The sequence below is a fragment of the Pogoniulus pusillus genome, chromosome 7, assembly GCF_015220805.1.
Source record: "Pogoniulus pusillus isolate bPogPus1 chromosome 7, bPogPus1.pri, whole genome shotgun sequence".
NCBI lineage: Eukaryota > Metazoa > Chordata > Aves > Piciformes > Lybiidae > Pogoniulus > Pogoniulus pusillus.
In genome coordinates, this window is record NC_087270.1 from 75979 (window position 1) to 96326 (window position 20348).

Below are 20348 nucleotides of genomic sequence, written 5' to 3' on the forward strand. Positions count from 1 at the left end.
GGACCATTGTGTGATATCACAGAGCATTGTGTGATGCCACAAGGACCATTGTGTGACATCACAGAGACAATTCTGTGATGTCACAGTGAGCATTGTGTGACATCACAGAGACCATTGTGTGATGTCACGGAGAGCATTGTGTGATGCCACAGAAAGTATTGTGTGACGTCACAGTGAGCATTGTGTGACATCACTGAAATCATTGTGTGATGTCACAAAGACCATTGTGTGATATCACAAAGAAGTTTTTGTGCCATCACCAAGAGCATTGTGTGACGTCACAAAGACCATTCTGTGACGTTACAGAAAGAATTGTGTGATGTCACAGAGTGCATCGTTTAATGTAAACAAAGACCGTTGTGTGACATCACAGAGATCATTGTGTGATGTCACAAAGACTGCAGTGTGACATCAGAGAGAACATTGAGTGACGTCACAAAAACCATTGTGTGATGTCACAGTGAGCATAGTGTGACATCGCAGTGAGCATTGTGTGACATTACAGAAACCATTGTGTGAAATCACAGCGACTATTGTGTGACATCACAGTGAACATTGTGTGATGTCACGAAGACCATTGTGTGAAATCACAGCGACTATAGTGAAATGTCACAAAGACCATTGTGTGACATCACAGATAGAATTGTGTGACATCACAAAGACCATTGTGTGATGTCACAGTGAGCATTGTGTGTCGTCACAGCATTGTGTGACATCACTGAGACCATTGTGTGACATCACAAAGACCATAGTGTGGCGTCACAGAAACAATTGCATGATGTCGCAGAGAAAATTGTGTGACGTCATAGTGAGCATTGTGTGACGTCACATAGTGCATCGTATGATGTCACAAAGACCATTATGTGACATCACAGAGAACATTGTGTGATTTCACAAAGACCATTGTGTGCCATCACAGAAAGCATTGTGTGACGTCACAAAGACGATAGTGTGAGACATCACAGAGAACATGGTGTGACGTCACAAAAACCATTGTGTAACGTCAGAGAGAGCATTGTGTGACATCACACAGAGCATTGTGTGGTGTCAGAGACTTCATCGTATGATGTCACAAAGAGCATTGTGTGACATCACAGAGACCATTTTGTGACATCACAGAGACCACAGAGTGACATCAGAGAGAACATTGTGTGACGTCACAAAAACCATTGCACGATGTCACAGTGAGCAATGTGTGACATCACAAAGAGCATTGTGTGATGCCACAAAGATCACTGTGTGAAATCACAAAGACCATTGTGTGACGTCACAGAAATCATTGTGTGATGTCACAAAGCCCATTGTGTGACATCTCGGAAAGCATTGTGTGACGTCACAATGACCATAGTGTGACCTCTCCAAAAGCATTTTGTGACGTCACAATGACCATTGTGGGACGCCACAGAAAGCATATTGTGATGCTACAAAGGCCATTTTGTGATGTCACAGAGAGCGTTGTGTGACTTCACAGAGAGCCTTGTATGAAGTCACAGACAGCGTTGTGTGATGTCACAGTAAGTATTGCTTGACATCACAGAAAGAATTGTGTGACGTCAAAAAGACCATTGTGTGACATCAAAGGGAGCATTCTGTGATGCCATAGAGGGCATCCTAAGATGTCACAAAGACCATTGTGTGACATCACAGAGAATATTGTGTGACATCTCAAAGACCATTGTGTGATATCAGAGAAAGCATTGTGTGACGTCACAAAGACCATTGTGTGACATCAAAGGGAGCATTCTGTGATGCCATAGAGGGCATCCTAAGATGTCACAAAGACCATTGTGTGACATCACAGAGAATATTGTGTGACATCTCAAAGACCATTGTGTGACATCAGAGAAAGCATTGTGTGACGTCACAAAGACCATTGTGTGACATCACAGAGAGCATTGTGAGACTTCACAGAGAGCTTCGTATGATGTCACAAAGACCATTTTGTGACATCATAGAAAATATTGTGTGACATCACAAAGACCATTGTGTGACGTCACAGAGAGCATTGTGTGATGCCACAGAGTGCATCGTATGATATCACAAAGACCATTGTGAGACATCACAGAGATCATTGTGGGACGTCAGGAAGACCATTGTGTGGCATCACAGATACCATTGTGTGATGTCACAAAGACCATAGTGTGAGACATCGCAGAGAACATTGTGTGACGTCACAAAAACCATTGTGTAACGTCACAGAGAGCATTGCATGACATCACACAGAGCATTAAGTGGCATCAGAGACTGCATCGTATGACGTCACAAAGAGCATTGTGTGACATAACAGAGACCATTGTGTGACGTCCAAAAGACAATAGTGTGACATCAGAGAGAACATTGTGTGATGTCACAAAAACCATTGTGCGATGTCACAGTGAGCATAGTGTGACATCGCAGTGGGCATTGTGTGACATCGCAGAGTGTATTGTGTGATGTCACAAAGAATATTGTGTGACGTCACAGTGAGTATTGTGTTACGTCACATAGTGCATCGTATGATGTCACAAAGACCATTGTATGACATTACAGAGAACACTGTATGATGTCACAAAGATCATTTTGTGACATCAGAGAAAGCATTGTGTGATGTCACAGAAAGCATTGGATGACATCACAGAAAGCATTGTGTGATGTCACAAAGACCATAGTGTGACTTCACAGAGTGCATCATACGATATCACAAAGACAATTGTGAGACATCACAGAGAACATTGTGAGATGTGACAAAGACCATTGAGTGATGTCACAGAGAGCATTGTGTGATGTCACAAAAACCATTGTGTGATGTCATTGTGAGTATTGTGGGGCATCACATGGAGCATTGTGTGACATCACATGGAGCATTGTGTGATACCACAAAGACCATTGTGTGACGTCCCAGAGAACATTTTGTGACGTCACAAATACCATTGTGATGTCTCAGAAAGCATTGTGTGATGTCACAGAGAGTATTGTGTGATGCCACAAAGACCATTGTGTGAAATCACAGAGAATATTGTGTGATGTCACGAAGACTATAGTGTGACATCAGAGAGAACATTGTGTGATGTCACAAAGACAATTGTGTGATGTCTCAGAAAGCATTGTGTGACGTCACAAAAACCATTGTGTAACATCACAGAGAGCATTGTGTGACATCACGGAGAGCATTGTGTGACGTCGCAGTGAACATTGTGTGACGTCACATAGTGCATCGTATGATGTCACAAAGACCATTATGTGACTTCACAGAGAACATTGTGTGACGTGGCAAAGACCATTATGTGATGTCACAGAAAGCATTGTGTGTCGTCACAAAGACCATTGTGTGGCGTCAGAGAAAGCATTGTGTGACGTCACAAAGACCATTGAGTGATGTTACAGAGAGAACTGTGCGATGTCACAGTTCATCGTATGACGTCACAAAGACCATTGTGTGACTTTTTAGGGACCATTGTGCGACGTCACAAAGACCAATATGCGATGTCACAGAGAGCATTGTGTGATGCCGCATTTAGCATTGTGTGACATCATAGAGATCGTTGTGTGACATCACATAGGCCATTGTGAGACGCCTCAAAGACCATTGTGTGACATCACACAGAGTATTGTGTGGCGTCCGAGACTGCACCGTATGATGTCACAAAGAGTATTTTGTGACATCACAGAGACCATTGTGTGACGTCACAAAGACAATAGTGTGACATCAGAGAGAGCATTGTGGGATGGCACAAAAACCATTGTGCGATATCACAGTGAGCATAGCGTGACATCGCAGTGGGCATTGTGTGACATCACAGAGAGCATTGTGTGATGCCACAGAGACCATTGTGTGAAATCACAGAGACCATTGTGTGACGTAACAGAACGCATAGTGTGACATCACAAAGACCATTGTGTGACATCTCAGAAAGCATATGTGTGAAGTCACAAAGACCATAGTGTGATGTCACAGAAAGCATTTTGTGACGTCACAACGACCGTTGTGTGACACCACAGAGAGCAATGTGTGAAGACAAAAAGACCATTGCGTGACGTCACAGAGAGCATTGTGTGACGTCACAGAGAGCATTGTGTGACGTCACAAAGGCCATTGTGTGACGTCACAGAGAGCATCGTATGATGTCACAAAGACCATTGTGTTACATCATAGAGACGATTGTGTGACATCACGGAGAGCATAGTGTGATGTCGCAAAGGCCATTGTGTTAAATCACAGAGAACATTGTGCGATGTCACAAAAAGCATTGTGTGACGTGACATAGTACATCGTATGATGTCACACAGACCATTGTGTGACATCACAGAGAACATTGTGTGACGTCACAAAGACCATTGCATGACGTCGCAGAGAGCATTGTGTGATGTCACAAAAACCATTGTGTGATCTCACAGGGAGCATTGTGTGATGTCACATAGTGACCATTCTGTGACATCACTCAGACCATTGTGTGACATCACAGAAACCATTGTGTGATGTCACAGTAAGCATTGTGTGATGTCACATAGTGAATCATATGATGTCACAAAGACCATTGTGTGCCATCACAAGGCCATTGTGTGACATCACAGAGAGCATTGTGTGATGTCACAGAAACCATTGTATGATCTCACAGGGAGCATTGTGTGATGTCACAATGGCTATAGTGTGACGCAACAGAGATCATTGTGTGATATCACAGAGTGCATCGTCTGATGTCACAAAGACCATTGTTTCACATCACAGAGGGCATCGCATGATGTCACAAAGACCATAGTGTGCCATCACAAGGCCATTGTGTGACGTCACAAAGACCACAGTGTGACTTCACAGAGTGCATCATACGATATCACAAAGACTATTGTGAGACATCGCACAGAACATTGTGAGACGTCACAAAGACCATTGTGTGATGTCACAGTGTGCATTGTGTGACATCGCAGTGAGCATTGTGTGACATCACAGTATCACAGTATCACAGTATCACCAAGGTTGGAAGAGACCTCACAGATCATCAAGTCCAACCCTTTACCACAGTGCCCAAGGCTAGACCATGGCACCAAGTGCCACATCCAACCTTGCCTTGAACTGCCCCAGGGACGACGACTCCACCACCCCCCCAGGCAGCCCATTCCAGTGCCCAATGACTCTCTCAGGGAAGAACTTTCTCCTCACCTCCAGCCTAAATTTCCCCTGGCGCAGCCTGAGGCTGTGTCCTCTTGTTCTGGAGCTGGCCACCTGAGAGAAGAGAGCAACCTCCTCCTGGCCACAACCACCCCTCAGGTAGTTGTAGACAGCAATAAGGTCACCTCTGAGCCTCCTCTTCTCCAGGCTAAACAACCCCAGCTCCCTCAGCCTCTCCTCGTAGGGCTTGTGCTCAAGGCCTCTCACCAGCCTCGTCGCCCTTCTCTGGACACGCTCGAGTATCTCAGTGTCCTTCCTAAACTGGGGGGGCCCAGAACTGAATGCAGTACTCGAGGTGTGGTCTAAGCAGTGCAGAGTACAGGGGCAGAATGACCTCCCTGCTCCTGCTGACCACACCATTCCTGATGCAGGCCAGGATGCCACTGGCTCTCTTGGCCACCTGGGCACACTGCTGGCTCATGTTCAGGTGGATATCAATCAGTACCCCCTGATCCCTCTCTGTCTGGCTGCTCTCCAGCCACTCCGACCCCAGCCTGTATCTCTGCATGGGGTTGCTGTGTCCAAAGTGCAGCACCCTGCACTTCGAGCTATTGAATGCCATCCCATTGGCCTCTGCCCATCTGTGCAGGCGGTCAAGGTCCCGCTTGGTGTGAAATCACAGAGAACATTGTGTGATGTCACAAAGACCATACTATGACATCAGCGAGAATATCGTGTGACGTCACTGAGAGCATTGTGTGACTTCACAGAGTGCATCGTATGATATCACAAAGACCATTGTGAGACATCACAGGGAGCATTGAGTGACATCACAAAGACCATTGTGTGATGTCTCAGAAAGCATTGTGTGATGTCACAAAGATCATAATGTGAGACCTCACAGAGAACATTGGTGACGTCACAAAAACCATTGTGCAACGTCACACAGAGCATTGTGTGACATCACACAGAGCATTGTGTGGTGTCACAGACTGCAACGTGTGATGCAACAAAGAACATTGTGTGACATCACAAAGACCATAGTGTGACATCAGAGAGAACATTGTGCAACGTCACAAAAAACATTGTGCGATGTCACAGTGAGCATAGTGTGACATCGCAGGGAGCATTGTGTGACATTCCAGATACCATTGTGTGAAGTCACAAAGACCATAGTGTGAGACATCACAGAGAACATTGTGAGACGTCACAAAGACCATTGAGTGATGTCACTGCGACCATTGTGTGACATCGCAGTGATCATTGTGTGACATCACATAGAGCATTGTGTGACGTCACAGAGACCATTGTGTGAAATCACAGAGAACATTGAGTGACGTCATGAAGACCAAAGTGTGACATCAGAGAGAACATTCTGTGACGTCACTAAGCGCATTGTGAGACGTCGCAAAGGCCATTGTGTTAAATCACAGACAACATTGTGCGACGTCACAGAAAGCATTGTGTGACGTCACATAGTGCATCGTATAATTTCACAAAGACCATTGTGTGACATCACAGAGAGCATTGCGTGACGTCACAAAGACCATTGTGTGACGTCTCGGAAAGCATTGTGTGACGTCACAATGACCATAGTGTGACGTCTCCAAAAGCATTTTGTGACATCACAATGACCATTGTGGGACGCCACAGAAAGCATTGTGTGATGCTACAAAGACCATCTTGTGATATCACAGAGAGCGTTGTGTGACTTCACAGAGAGCCTTGTATGAAGTCACAGAGAGCATTGTGTGATGTCAGAGTAAGTATTGCGTGATGTCACAGAAAGAATTGTGTGACGTCAAAAAGACCATTGTGTGACATCAAAGGGAGAATTGTGTGATGCCACAAAGACCATTGTGTGACATCACAGAGAACATTCTGTGACATCAAAATGACCATTGTGTGACGCCACAGAAAGCATTCTGTGATGCCACAGAGGGCATCATAAGATGTCACAAAGACCATTGTGTGACATCACAGAGAATATTGTGTGATGTCTCAAAGAGCATTGTGTGACGTCAGAGAAAGCATTGTGTAACGTCACTGAGAGCATTCTGTGACTTCACAGAGTGCATCGTATCATATCACAAAGACCATTGTGAAACATCACAGAGAGCATTGTGTGACATCATAAAGACCATTGTGTGACATCACAGAGACCATTGTGTGATGTCACAGTGAGAATTGTGTAACATCACAGACAGCATTGTGTGACGTCACAAAGACCATTGCGTGACGTCACAGAGACCATTGTGTGACGTCACAAAGACCATTGCGTGACGTCACAGAGACCATTGTGCGACGTCACAAGGCCACTGTGTGACGTCAGAGAAAGCATTGTGTGACATCGCAAAGACAATTGTGTGACGTCACAGAGAGAACTGTGTGATGTCACAGAATGCATTGTATAATGTCAGAAAGAGAATTGTGTGACATCACAGAAAATATTGTGTGACACCAGAATAACCATTGTGTGATGTCACAGAGGCCATTGTGTTACATCACAAAGACCATTGTGTGACTTCACAGTGAGCATTGTTTGTCATCACAGTGAACATTGTGTGACATCACATTGAGCTTTGTTTATCATCACAGAGAGTACTGTGTGACGTCACAAAGATCATAGTGTGATGTCACAGAAAGTATTGTGTGATGTCACAGAAAGCATTGTGTGTTGTCACAAAGACCACTGTGTGACATCACAGAGAGCATTGAATGAAATCACAGAGACCATTGCATGAGGTCACAGAGATTATTGTATGACGTCACAAAGACCATTGTGTGACATCTCAGAGAGCAATGTGTGACGTCACAACGACCATAGTATGACGTCACAGAAAGCATTTTGTGACGTCACAATGACCATTGTGTGACGCCACAGAGAGCATTGTATGATGTCACAAAAACCATTGTGTGACGTCACAGAGAGCATTGTGTGACTTCACAGAGAGCTTCGTATGATGTCACAAAGACCATATTGTGACATCACAAAGACAATTGCGTGACGTCACAGAAAGAATTGTGTGACGTCAAAAAGACCACTGTGTGACATCACAGGGAGCATTGTGTGATGCCACTAAGTCCATTGCGTGACATCACAGAGAGCATTGTATGACGTCACAAAGACCATTGTGTGACATCACAGAGAGCATTGTGAGACTTCACAGAGAGCTTCGTATGATGTCACAAAGACCATCGTGTGATGTCACAAAGACAATTGCATGCCGTCACAGAAAGAATTGTGTGATGTCTAAAAGATCATTGTGTGACATCAGAGGGAGCATTCTGTGATGTCACAATGACCATTGTGTGACGCAACAGAGAGCATTGTGTGATGCCACAGAATGCATCGTATGATGTCACAAAGACCATTTTGTGACATTTCAGAGGGCATCGTAAGATATCACAAAGACCATTGTATGAAATTGTAGAGAATATTGTGTGACGTCACAAAGACCATTGTGTGACATCACAGAGAATATTGTGTGACGTCTCAAAGACCATTGTGTGATGTCAGAGAAAGCATTGTTTGACGTCACTGAGAGCATTCTGTGACTTCACAGAGTGCATCGTATGATATCAATAAGACCATTGTGAGACATCACAGAGAGCATTGTGTGACGTCAGGAAGACCATTGTGTGGCATCACAGATACCATTGTGTGATGTCACAAAGACCATAGTGTGAGACATCGCAGAGAATATTGTGTGACATCACAAAAACCATTGTGTAACATCACAGAGAGCATTGCATGACATCACACAGAGCATTGAGTGGCATCAGAGACTGCATCGTATGACATCACAAAGAGCATTGTGTGACATCACAGAGACCATTGTGTGACGTCCAAAAGACAATAGTGTGACATCAGAGAGAACATTGTGTGATGTCACAAAAACCATTGTGCGATGTCACAGTGAGCATAGTGTGACATCGCAGTGGGCATTGTGTGACATCACAGAGAGTCTTGTGTGACGTCACAGAAAGCATTGTGTGACGTCACAAAGACCATAGAGTGACGTCACAGAGAGCATTGTGTGATGCCACAGAGTGCATCGTATGATGTGACAAAGACTATTATGTGACATCACAGAGGGCATCGTATGATGTCAAAATGACCATTGTGTGACATCATAGAGAACATTGTGTGACGTCACAGGGAATATTATGCGACATCACAAAAAGCACTATGTAACATCAGAGAGAGCATTGTGTGACTTCACAGATACCATTGTGTGATGTCACAGAGTGCATCGTATGATGTCACAAAGACCATAGTGTGACTTCACAGAGTGCATCATATGATATCACAAAGACAATTGTGAGACATCACAGAGAACATTGTGAGACGTCACAGAGACCATTGAGTGATGTCACAGAGAGCATTGTGTGACGTCACAAAAACCATTGTGTGATGTCACAGTGAGCAATGTGTGACATCACAGTGAGCATTGTGTGACATCACATAGAGCATTGTGTGATGTCACAAAGACCATTTTGTGACGTCACAGAGAGCATTGTGTGACATCAAAAAGACCATTGTGTGATGTCACAGAAAGCATTGTGTGACGTCAAGAAGAACATTATGTGATCTCACAGGGAGCATTGTGTGATGCCAGAGTGACCATTGTGTGACATCACTCAGACCATTGTATGACATCACAGAAACCATTGTGTGATGTCACAGTGAGCATTGTGTGATGTCACATAGTGAATCGTATGATGTCACAAAGGCCATTGTGTGCCATCACAAGGCCATTGTGTGACGTCACAGAGAGCATTCTGTGATACCACAGAGTGTATCATATGATGTCACAAAGACCATTGTTTCACATCACAGACGGCATCGCATGATGTCACAAAGACCGTAGTGTGTCTTCACAAGGCCATTGTGTGATGTCACAAAGACCATAGTGTGACTTCACAGAGTACATCATACGATATCACAAAGACCATGGTGTGAAATCACAGAGAACATTGTGTGATGTCACAAAGGCCATACTATGATATCAGCGAGAATATCGTGTGACGTCACTGAGAGCATTGTGTGACTTCACAGAATGCATCGTATGATATCACAAAGACCATTGTGAGACATCACAAATAGCATTGTGTGACATCACAGAAAGCATTGTGTGACGTCAGAAAGACCATTGTGTGACATCACAGATAACATTGTGTGACGTCACAAAGATCATAATGTGAGACCTCACAGAGAACATTGGTGACGTCACAAAAACCATTGTGCAACGTCACAGAGAGCATTGTGTGGTGTCAGAGACTGCATCGTATGATGCAACAAAGAACATTGTGTGACATCACAAAAACCATAGTGTGACATGAGAGAGAACATTTTGCGACGTCACAAAAACCATTGTGCGATGTGACAGTGAGCATAGTGTGACATCGCAGTGCGCATTGTGTGACATCACAGAGAGCATTGTGTGATGTCACAAAGACCATTGTTTGACATCACAGAGAGCATTGTGTGACGTCAGAAAGACCATTGTGTGACGTCACAAGGCCACTGTGTGATGTCAGAGAAAGCATTGTGTGACATCGCAAAGACAATTGTGTGACGTCACAGAGAGAACTGTGTTATGTCACAGAATGCATTGTATGATGTCAGAAAGAGCATTGTGTGACATCACAGAAAATATTGTGTGATGTCACAGAGGCCACTGTGTTACGTCACAAAGACCATTGTGTGACTTCACAGTGAGCATTGTTTGTCATCACAGTGAACATTGTGTGACATCACAGTGAGCTTTGTTTGTCGTCACAGAGAGTAATGTGTGACGTCACAAAGACCATAGTGTGACGTCACAGAAAGCATTGTGTGTTGTCACAAAGACCATTGTGTGACATCACAGAGACCATTGCGTGAGGTCACAGAGATTATGGTATGACGTCACAAAGACCATTGTGTGACGTCTCAGAGAGCAATGTGTGACGTCACAACGACCATAGTGTGAGGTCACAGAAAGCATTTTGTCACGTCACAATGACCATTGTGTGACGCCACAGAGAACAATGTGTGATGCCACAAAGACCATTGTGTGACATCACAGAGAGCATTGTGTGACGTCACAAAGACCATTGTGTGACGTCACAGAGAGCATTGTGTGACTTCACAGAGAGCTTCGTATGATGTCACAAAAACCATATTGTGACGTCACAAAGACCATATTTTGCCATCACAAAGACAATTGCGTGACGTCACAGTGTCAAGGTCTGGAGGAGCAGAGATTAACAGTATCTCTGTCCAGAGGAGCTAGACCAGTTCTTACGGATTACGTGTTGTGAAATTAAGGTGCAAACGAGACCATATATCACCATGAAACTGTTTATTAAAGGATAAGTTTGGGCAAAACGGAGGGAGAGAGGGGAAAAGGGGGAGTGAGAGAGATAAAGAGGTCGATGGAGAAGAAAAGAAGGAGCAGGGAAGGGAAAAAGGCTGTGAGCATATTACCCTCAGCTGCAGATGAAGAGAAGAGAGTGAGACGGGTGCGTGGCCCAGGAATGATCTTCTGTGGAGTTTTTCTGAGTTTCTTCAGGTGGTGTGCAGTTCTGGTGGTCTGGTGGGGATGGTCTGCCCTCGGTGATCCGGTGGAGATGTCACTGGTGGTCCGATGGAGGTGCCACTCTTGGTCTGGTGGGAATGGTGGTCCGCTGGGAATGCCACACTTTGTCTGGTGGGGATGCCACCGGTGGTCTGATGGGAATACCACACTTTGGCAGGCATTTCTCCTGCCTTTTTATACAGTTTTCTGCTCAGTGTCCAGCTGCACACACACCCCCCCCCCCCGGGCAACTTCCTGTGCATTCTCACACATTCACAGGGGTCTGGCGTCGCCAGGGGGAGGGCCTCCGCCCTCTTTCAGCTACACCTGTCCACACCCTGCATACACAGCCCTTGGGGGCAGCTGAGATAAGATGGAGGCTTCCTGGGCAATCCAGCCAGGGTGAGGTCTAGGAGTTTCAAAGGTATTGTCTGTTGATTTGCATCTCTGAGCTTTTGGGCCAAGCACCAAGTCTGAGTCCCAGAAGTAACAAGATTAAGGAGACATGATGCAATCTTTGTAGATTAAGAAGGGACGATGCAATCTTTATCTTTGTTGATTAACAAGAGAGAGGATCAGACTCTCACATCACCCCGTCAACAAAGATAAAAGAGGGAAAAAGGATAGGGGCGGGGGAGAGAGAGAAAGGGAAAGGAAAGGTTTAGGGGAAAAATGGGGAAGTTTTATACAATTTTCACAATAGACATGGGTTTTGATCGGGTAATGGCCCGAACGTGTCTCACACCATCGGTGGATACAAATTGCATATTGGATACTACATGTTGAATCAGTTGTATAAAACAGGGAATGATACATGGCAAGAAAAGTAACAATGCCAAAACACATAACAAATAAAACAACATCCGTTTAACCCAAGGTCCCCCTGGAAGCCAGGAGAGCCAGTCCATATTCCATCCTTCCCAGGTCTGGACAGGTACATGAGCTAATTTTCGAATCCCAGAAGATATTTGTCTCACTGCTTTCCCATTGTCATCAATCTGTAGACAACGGTTGGAATCATTTAATTTTCCACAACCCCTCCTTCTTCTGCTAACAGATAATCAAGAACCATTCACAGAGTTTCCAGGTAGCAGGACCATAGTATTTAAAAGTCTGTTGGGGAGGTCCAGTCACCTTTTTCCCCACTTTTGACCACTACCGTGTGCCCAATGAGTGGAGATGGACCTTTTCTTTCTTCCCAAATTATCATATACTTTGATTCCCAGACCCTTTCCTTCTCCACCTGGGAGTAAGAAAAAACGTGGGTGAATCAGTCCAATATAGCATACCCCAGTCCAATTAGGTGGTAACCTTTTTATAGAATTTGTCCCTGCCAATGTGTTAGGGAAAAGGACATTGTTCCATCTCCCCTCAGGATGTGCATGATCCCTCATACTGCAATACCTGGCACCCAAATGATTTCTCACTAAGACAATACACTAAAGACATATTTTAGACAAAACAATGCTGAATTGCTTAACAAACCAAGACAGAATACATTAATTCTATATTCCCCCACCCCATCAATCCTTCAGGTGGGAGTCCATTGAAGCTTATGTAAAGCTTCCCTGTGCATCAGGCAAAAGAACAATGCTGAATCCTTTAACAAAACAGAACAGAATACATTAATTCCATATCCCCCCACTCCGTCAGTCCTTCAGGTGGGAGTCCATTGAAGCTTAGGTAAAGCTTCCCTGTGGGTCTGATGAAACTGCCAGGCTGTGAGGAAAGTGCAGTCCTCTGGCGTAGTGATGCTGCTGGGAGACTTGTAGCCTGCAAAACTTGAGAAGTCTTTAGTATGGTAACAAAACAAATCCTTCTGACAATATCTCAAGGAATATCTCAAGGTATCAGTGCATGGCACCCCCACCTAAAGAGAGGCTCCCTGAGCCTGCCCAGGTGAAGCTAATTGCTTTGAATGGGCCGGTAAGTGCCTTTGAGTGTTTCAGCTCAAAGCCAAGCTAAGCCAAACCAAATCCACCTCCCAAACCCTGTACAATTTGCAATTGATTGGTGAGCTCACAGATCTCTAGGCTTCACCTCCCCCACTCACCACAGAGGGGTGAAGCTCTCAGCTTCTCTGAGGCTGAGAAGGGGGCACACCTTTCCCCACATCAGATAAGTCTATCAAGGGGGGTGCAGTGGGTTCGAGTTTCTGGCTAGACTCTGGCCAGTTTTTTACAACGATTTCCAACTGCACTGAAGATAACCCATCAATCACTTCTTTTGGGATACCTTTCTTTCGGCCCATTCCTCACCAATACTGTCTAGTGTTCAGGTGCTCTCTTCCCCCAGTCGAGTGTCGTTTGGGGATTCGAAGCATCTGGCTCCGGGGGTCTGCACTTGGCAGTGGGTGATTAATTTTCACATGCCTCAAGCCTCTAGGCTCAGGCTTATGAACTTCCTCAGGCACCCCATACTGCCTGGCATAATCTAATAGCTCTCTAGCCACCTCCTCCCACGTCCATTGTCTGCAATCCGGCTGGTTCCTCCCAGGTGTTAAGTTCTCCCTCAGAGCAGCTTGTATAAGGGAGGTAAGTGGGAGGTCAGCTATCTCCTTTTGAAGCTGGATGCCTTTCATCTTAAGAGAGTCAGGAAGCCCCCTGACCAAAGGAGTCGTTCTCTTTGGGTCCACCAAGAGAGAAAGGGGTGATTCAAAATGATGTTTCAGTTCTCGATCATAGACCATTTGCAAACAAGCTGCCTTCTACACATTTTCCATCATCTGATTCATGCCTCCCCTCAGAACTAGAGGCTCTCCTCTCTCCTTTGAATCAAAGCCCCCAGCCCAGAAAGCTGCTCGCTGAGTAAGGCTCCAGGGACCACTCCTATTTCCCATAGTTAGGAACACGTTAGCACCCCAATAGCCCGTAGCTTCAGCTTCTGTCAATCTAATTTGATCACCTCCAGTTTTAGAAACACGCCATACATATTCCACCTCAGACTCTCCAGCCGAACGTGTGAACTCTTTACGCAGTTTGGCCAGCTCAGTGGAAGAAAAGGGTATCTCTTTGGTTGTGATGGCAGGGGTGTCATCCTCATCCTCATACAGCATCTCAGTTTTAATGAGAGGACGCATGTGAGCAGCAGCTTCCTCTGCTGCTGCCAGTTCTGCCTGGGGGTATATGGAGGCGAGCTCTGTCTGCTTTAACTCCTCCTCCTTCAAAAACCACTTTTGCCACTTCTGTCCTGTTTTTAATCTATCCTTAAGATCTGCCACTTTGTCTTTTAAAGTTAAAATATACCCTTGCAGGGAATCTACCAGATCCTGCAAGGAGGAAATGATTTTATTCTCTCGTCCGTTTTGGCTTTGCTTTTCATCTATTGAAGCGGCCAAACACGCACCCAAAACTGCACAGATGAAGGCTTTGCCCTTTCCCGACTTGGCCCGTGCCTCTTTCTGCAGGTCCACAATCCGGTCTGCCACACTCTGACAGTTACTCCAGTTCTCACGGGCCCAGCCCAGCCCTTCCACGGACGGGCGGGCACCATGAGCTTCCAACAAACAGAAAAGCCTCTCCACCGTGGCCATTGCCTTTAAGGTAAGAGCTCCATGGGGGGGTCACAACAACACAAAGACCTTATACCTCAAAAATCTTCCCTACAAAAAAACTGCTCAAAGAAAGCTCACACACACAAAGCTCCTTCAGGGACATCACACCAAGATCTAGCTTCTCAGAGAGGACAGCCACAGTCACCCCGAGAGGACACACTTTACCAACAGAGAAACTGTTCCGTTTGGATTCACTAGACTTCTCGAGGGAAATTCTTTCCCCCAGGACACACTATACACAATCCTATTTACCGCAGGGTACTAAGAATTCTCGGGAAGGCCACACTATAAAATCAACACTTGTATCCTAAAATATTCTTTCCCGGGAACGCAGAGATCTAGCTTCTCGGAGAGGACAGCCACAGTCACCCCGAGAGGACACACTTTACCAACAGAGAGACTTCTCAGGGGAAATTCTTTCCTCCAGGACACACTTTACACAATATTCACAAGTTTCCTAGACTTCTTGTGAACCTTTTCCCAAGGGGACACACTTTACCAATATTCTCAATTTTACTAGACTTCTTGTGGAGGTACCTCTCCCCAAGAGGACACACTTTACACAATATTTCCTATTTACCACAGGGTACTAAGAATTCTCGGGAAGGTCACACTATAAAATCAACACTTGTACCCCAAAATATTCTTTCCCGGGAACGCAGACACATTTTAGATGTTTGAAGAATCCCCACACTCTGCTCCACAAGCATTCATTTTGCTCTCAGAGTACATCTCAGACACACTCATGCACACTTTGGGGTTCTCAGAAATGCAAGTTTCCTGATGATACTTTCACTACACAGAATCCTGTCCATGACGCCAAAAAATGTCAAGGTCTGGAGGAGCAGAGATTAACAGTATCTCTGTCCAGAGGAGCTAGACCAGTTCTTCTGGATTCCATGTTGTGAAATTAAGGTGCAAACGAGACCAGATATCACCATGAAACTGTTTATTAAAGGATAAGGTTGGGCAAAACAGAGGGAGAGAGGGGAGAAGGGGGAGAGAGAAAGATCAGAACAGAGGGAGAGAGGGGAGAAGGGGGAGAGAGAAAGATAAAGAGATCGATGGAGAAGAAAAGAAGGAGCAGGGAAGGGAAAAAGGCTGTGAGCATATTACCCTCAGTCGCAGATGAAGGAGTGAGAGAGAGAGACGGGTGCGTGGCCCAGGAATGATATTCTGTGGAGTTTGTCAGAGGTTCTTCAGGCGGTGTGCAGTTCTGGTGGTCTGGTGATGGTCTGCCCTTGGTGGTCCGATGGAGGTGCCACTCTTGGTCTGGTGGGAATGGTGGTCCGCTGGGAATGCCACACGGGTGGTGTGGTGGGAATACCACGCTTTGTCTGGTGGGGATGCCACCGGTGGTCCGGTGGGAATACCACACGTTGGCAGGCATTTCTCCTGCCTTTTTATACAGTTTTCTGCTCAGTGTCCAGCTGCAGCCCCCCCCAGGGCATCTTCCTGTGCATTCTCACACATTCACAGGGGTCCGGCGTCGCCAGGGGGAGGGCCTCCGCCCTCTCTCAGCTACACCTGTCCACACCCTGCATACACAGCCTTTGGGGGCAGCTGAGATAAGATGGAGGCTTCCTGGGCAGTCCAGCCAGGGTGAGGTCTAGGAGTTTCAAAGGTATTGTCTGTTGATTTGCATCTCTGAGCTTTTGGGCCAAGCACTGAATCTGAGTCCCAGAAGTAACAAGATTAAGGAGAGATGATGCAATCTTTGTAGATTAAGAAGGGACGATGCAATCTTTATTTTTGTTGATTAACAAGAGAGAGGATCAGACTCTCACACACAGAAAGAATTGTGTGACGTCAAAAAGACCATTGTGTGACATCACAGGGAGAATTGTGTGATGCCACAAAGACCATTGTGTGACGTCAGAGAAAGAATTGTGTGACGTCAGAGAAAGCGTTGAGTGACGTCACAAAGACCATTGTTTCACGTCACAAAGACCATTATATGACGTCACACAGAGCATTCTGTGACGTCATAAAGACCATTGTGTGACATCACAGAAAGCATTGTCTGACGCCTCAAAGACCATTGTGTGACATCACTGGGAACAATGTGTGACACCACAGAAAGCATTGTGTGGCGTTAAGAAGAACATTGTGTGACGTCACAGAGATCATTGTGTGATGTCACATAGGGCATTATACGATGTCACAAAGGCCATTGTGTGCCATCACAAGGCCATTGTGTGACGTCACAGAGAGCATTGTGTGACATCACAAAGACCATTGTGTGACGTCTCAGTGAGCATTGTGTGATGTCACATAGTGCATCGTATGATGTCACAAAGGCCATTGTGTGCCATCACAAGGCCACTGTGTGACGTCATAAAGAACATTGTGTGACGTCACAAAGACCATTGTGTGACATCACAGAGGGCATTGTGTGAAATCAGAGACCATTGTGTGACGTCACAGAAATCATTGTGTGACGTCACAAAGAACATTGTGTGACGTCACAGAGAACATTGTGTGACGTCACAGAAAGCATTATGTGACATCAAAAAGAACATTGTGTGACGTCACAGTGTTCATTGTGTGATGTCACATAGTGCATCGTATGATGTCACAAAGGCCATTGTGTGCCATCACAAGGCCACTGTGTGACATCATAAAGAACATTGTGTGACGTCACAAAGACCATTGTGTGACATCACAGAAAGCATTTTGTGATGTCACAACGCTCATAGTGTGAGGCCACAGAGAGCATTGTGTGATGCCACAGAGGACATCTTATGATGTCAGAAAGACCACTGTGTGACATCACAGAGGGCATCGTATGATGTCACAAAGACCATTGTATGACATCATAGAGAACATTGTGTGACGTCACAGGGAATATTTTGCGACATCACAAAAAGCACTATGTGATGTCAGAGAGAGCATTGTGTGACTTCACAGATACCATTGTGTGATGTCACAGAGTGCATCATATGATGTCACAAAGACCATAGTGTGACTTCACAGAGTGCATCATACGATATCACAAAGAAAATTGTGAGACATCACAGAGAACATTGTGAGACGTGACAAAGACCATTGAGTGATGTCACAGTGCGCATTGTGTGACATCGCAGTGAGCATTGTGTGACATCACATAAAGCATTGTGTGATGCCACAATGACCATGGTGTGAAATCACAGAAAACATTGTGTGATGTCACAAAGACCATACCATGACATCAGCGAGAACATCGTCATGGAGAGTAGCAAAAGCTCTCTATGCTTTTGCTATATTGTGTAGTTTCTAGTGCCTCACATTCAAGCAGAAGCATCGAAAAACCAAAACAATCTTTCAGTCCCATGGGAAGATTTCTCCCTAGGGTAAGTGAAAGGTAAACACTGGCCATGTTTCCTTTTCACTTGGCCTTGCTTTCCAGACAACAGGGTATTGTTTTGGTTAAGTAGAAACGACTTTCTTAGGCCTGCCCAGCACCTGCAGGTGGGCTGGCCTGAGGAGTGGTCTTTATATTGTTTGAGTAATGTTATCCAATTATATAAGTTGCTTACTGTCTTTTACCAATGTATGTGAACAACGTAAAAGTGGTCTGAATTGTGGGCTAGTCCTATTTTGGAACATTATAAAAATGGTGGACAGGCCAGGATCGAGGCCCTTGCTCCCTTGCCCTTGCCCTTGCGCTCTTCCCTTGCCTTGCCTAGCCTTCTGGGTTTTTCCAGCCTTTCTGGTTTTTTCCCGGACTTCTAACAACAACAAACTGCTCGCTGATACAGCCTCGCCTCGGGCGAACCCCGAGTCGCAGAGGCAGAAAGCCTGCATGCCTGGACCCTCATCGGGAGAAAGGGACTCCCTACCAAGCTACAGACTACAGACTGTGAGTAGCTGACGAACTGTTAACTCAAACCTCAGAGACTCAAAAGAACTCTCTTTAAACATCATAGACTCTTTAATTTGCCATTTTCGGAAATGTTACTTTCATCTCAATCAAAAGAATTCACAGTGGTGGTGTAGTTTCGGGAAGAGGGAATTCGCATTCTTTGCAATAAATCACTGATAAAATAGTCAACGCCTCGCGTATTTCCCCTATAAATTCTGCCGCAAAACTGCGTTCCACGACAGAATTGGTGTCAGAAGTGGGATTGAGGAACTGAAGTAACAGCCGAGTTTAAAAATGGCTCAGTTCGGAAGGAGTTCTCCCGCAGCAGGAGATGCCAGATCGCCAGATATCGCAGACGCTCTGTATGCCAGATTGGCTTCAGTGTTTGAATTGGCAAATTTAAGGAAAGCTATGAAGGCAACGGCGAATGAGCCTATAGAGCAAATAAATGTTAGGTCAGCTAATATAATCGTGTCTCTCTACGAAGCTTTTCGAGATGTCGAGGGAGTTGACAAAGAAAGTTTTTTTGATCTGGGTGTTGGCGTGTTCAGGTCTCAAGTTGATATAGAGGCTTGTAAACATGAGGTTGATGTTTGGAAGTTAGAGGTCAAAAAGCTGAATGCAGAGAATGCCCGGAAAGAATTGCATTTGAAGAAGGCGCAGCAAGAAATTAAGTCATTGCAGAGAGAGAGAGAGGCGATGTTGAAAGACGCGGTCAGGCAAAATTTGGGTTTTCGCGCAGAGCCTGCTGTGGCTGAAGACAGGATAAAAATTGTGGAGGAAAAGTTAGACAGAGTGCTTAGCCGAATATCGCGGGCAAATACTCCGCGAATGCAATCGATCGTTAGTTCCCGCGGACACACCGCAGCCGCGATCGCGTATCGGGTCTCGGACAGAAACTCCTCAGCTCTCGACCCGAACTCGGGAGTCAACTGGTTATCTAGGCTTGCCAACTTTTACTCCGATATGTCCTGAGAAGTCACAGCAGCCCGTGGTTCACCGGAAAGAGCCGGTAACTACCCCCTCTCAGACCCAGGAGTCGCAACTCTTGCGCTCTCCGCCTAAGGTCTCTCGCGCCGGTACGCCTTCCCATGAGCCCGACTTCTTTAAAATGTCGCCGGCAAGGCATCTTCCTTTGCCACTGAATCCCCAACCAGTGGCACAACCACCCCTATTGCCATCACAAGCCCCATTACTGCCTCAGCCGCAAGTCAAGGCAGAGACGACTTTACAGTATGGGTTGGCAACGTGCCCGCGGGAGGTGCCCAGACAGCCTACCTTGTTGCTGCTCCAGCCAGCCGC

The 20348-nt window shown here is 45.6% G+C and overlaps 1 pseudogene; it reads right to left on the reverse strand.

Moving 5' to 3' along the window:
* Positions 1-13720: 13720 nt before the first annotated feature.
* Positions 13721-15181, reverse strand: LOC135177070 (uncharacterized; annotated as a pseudogene).
* Between the last annotated feature and the right edge of the window lie 5167 nt (positions 15182-20348).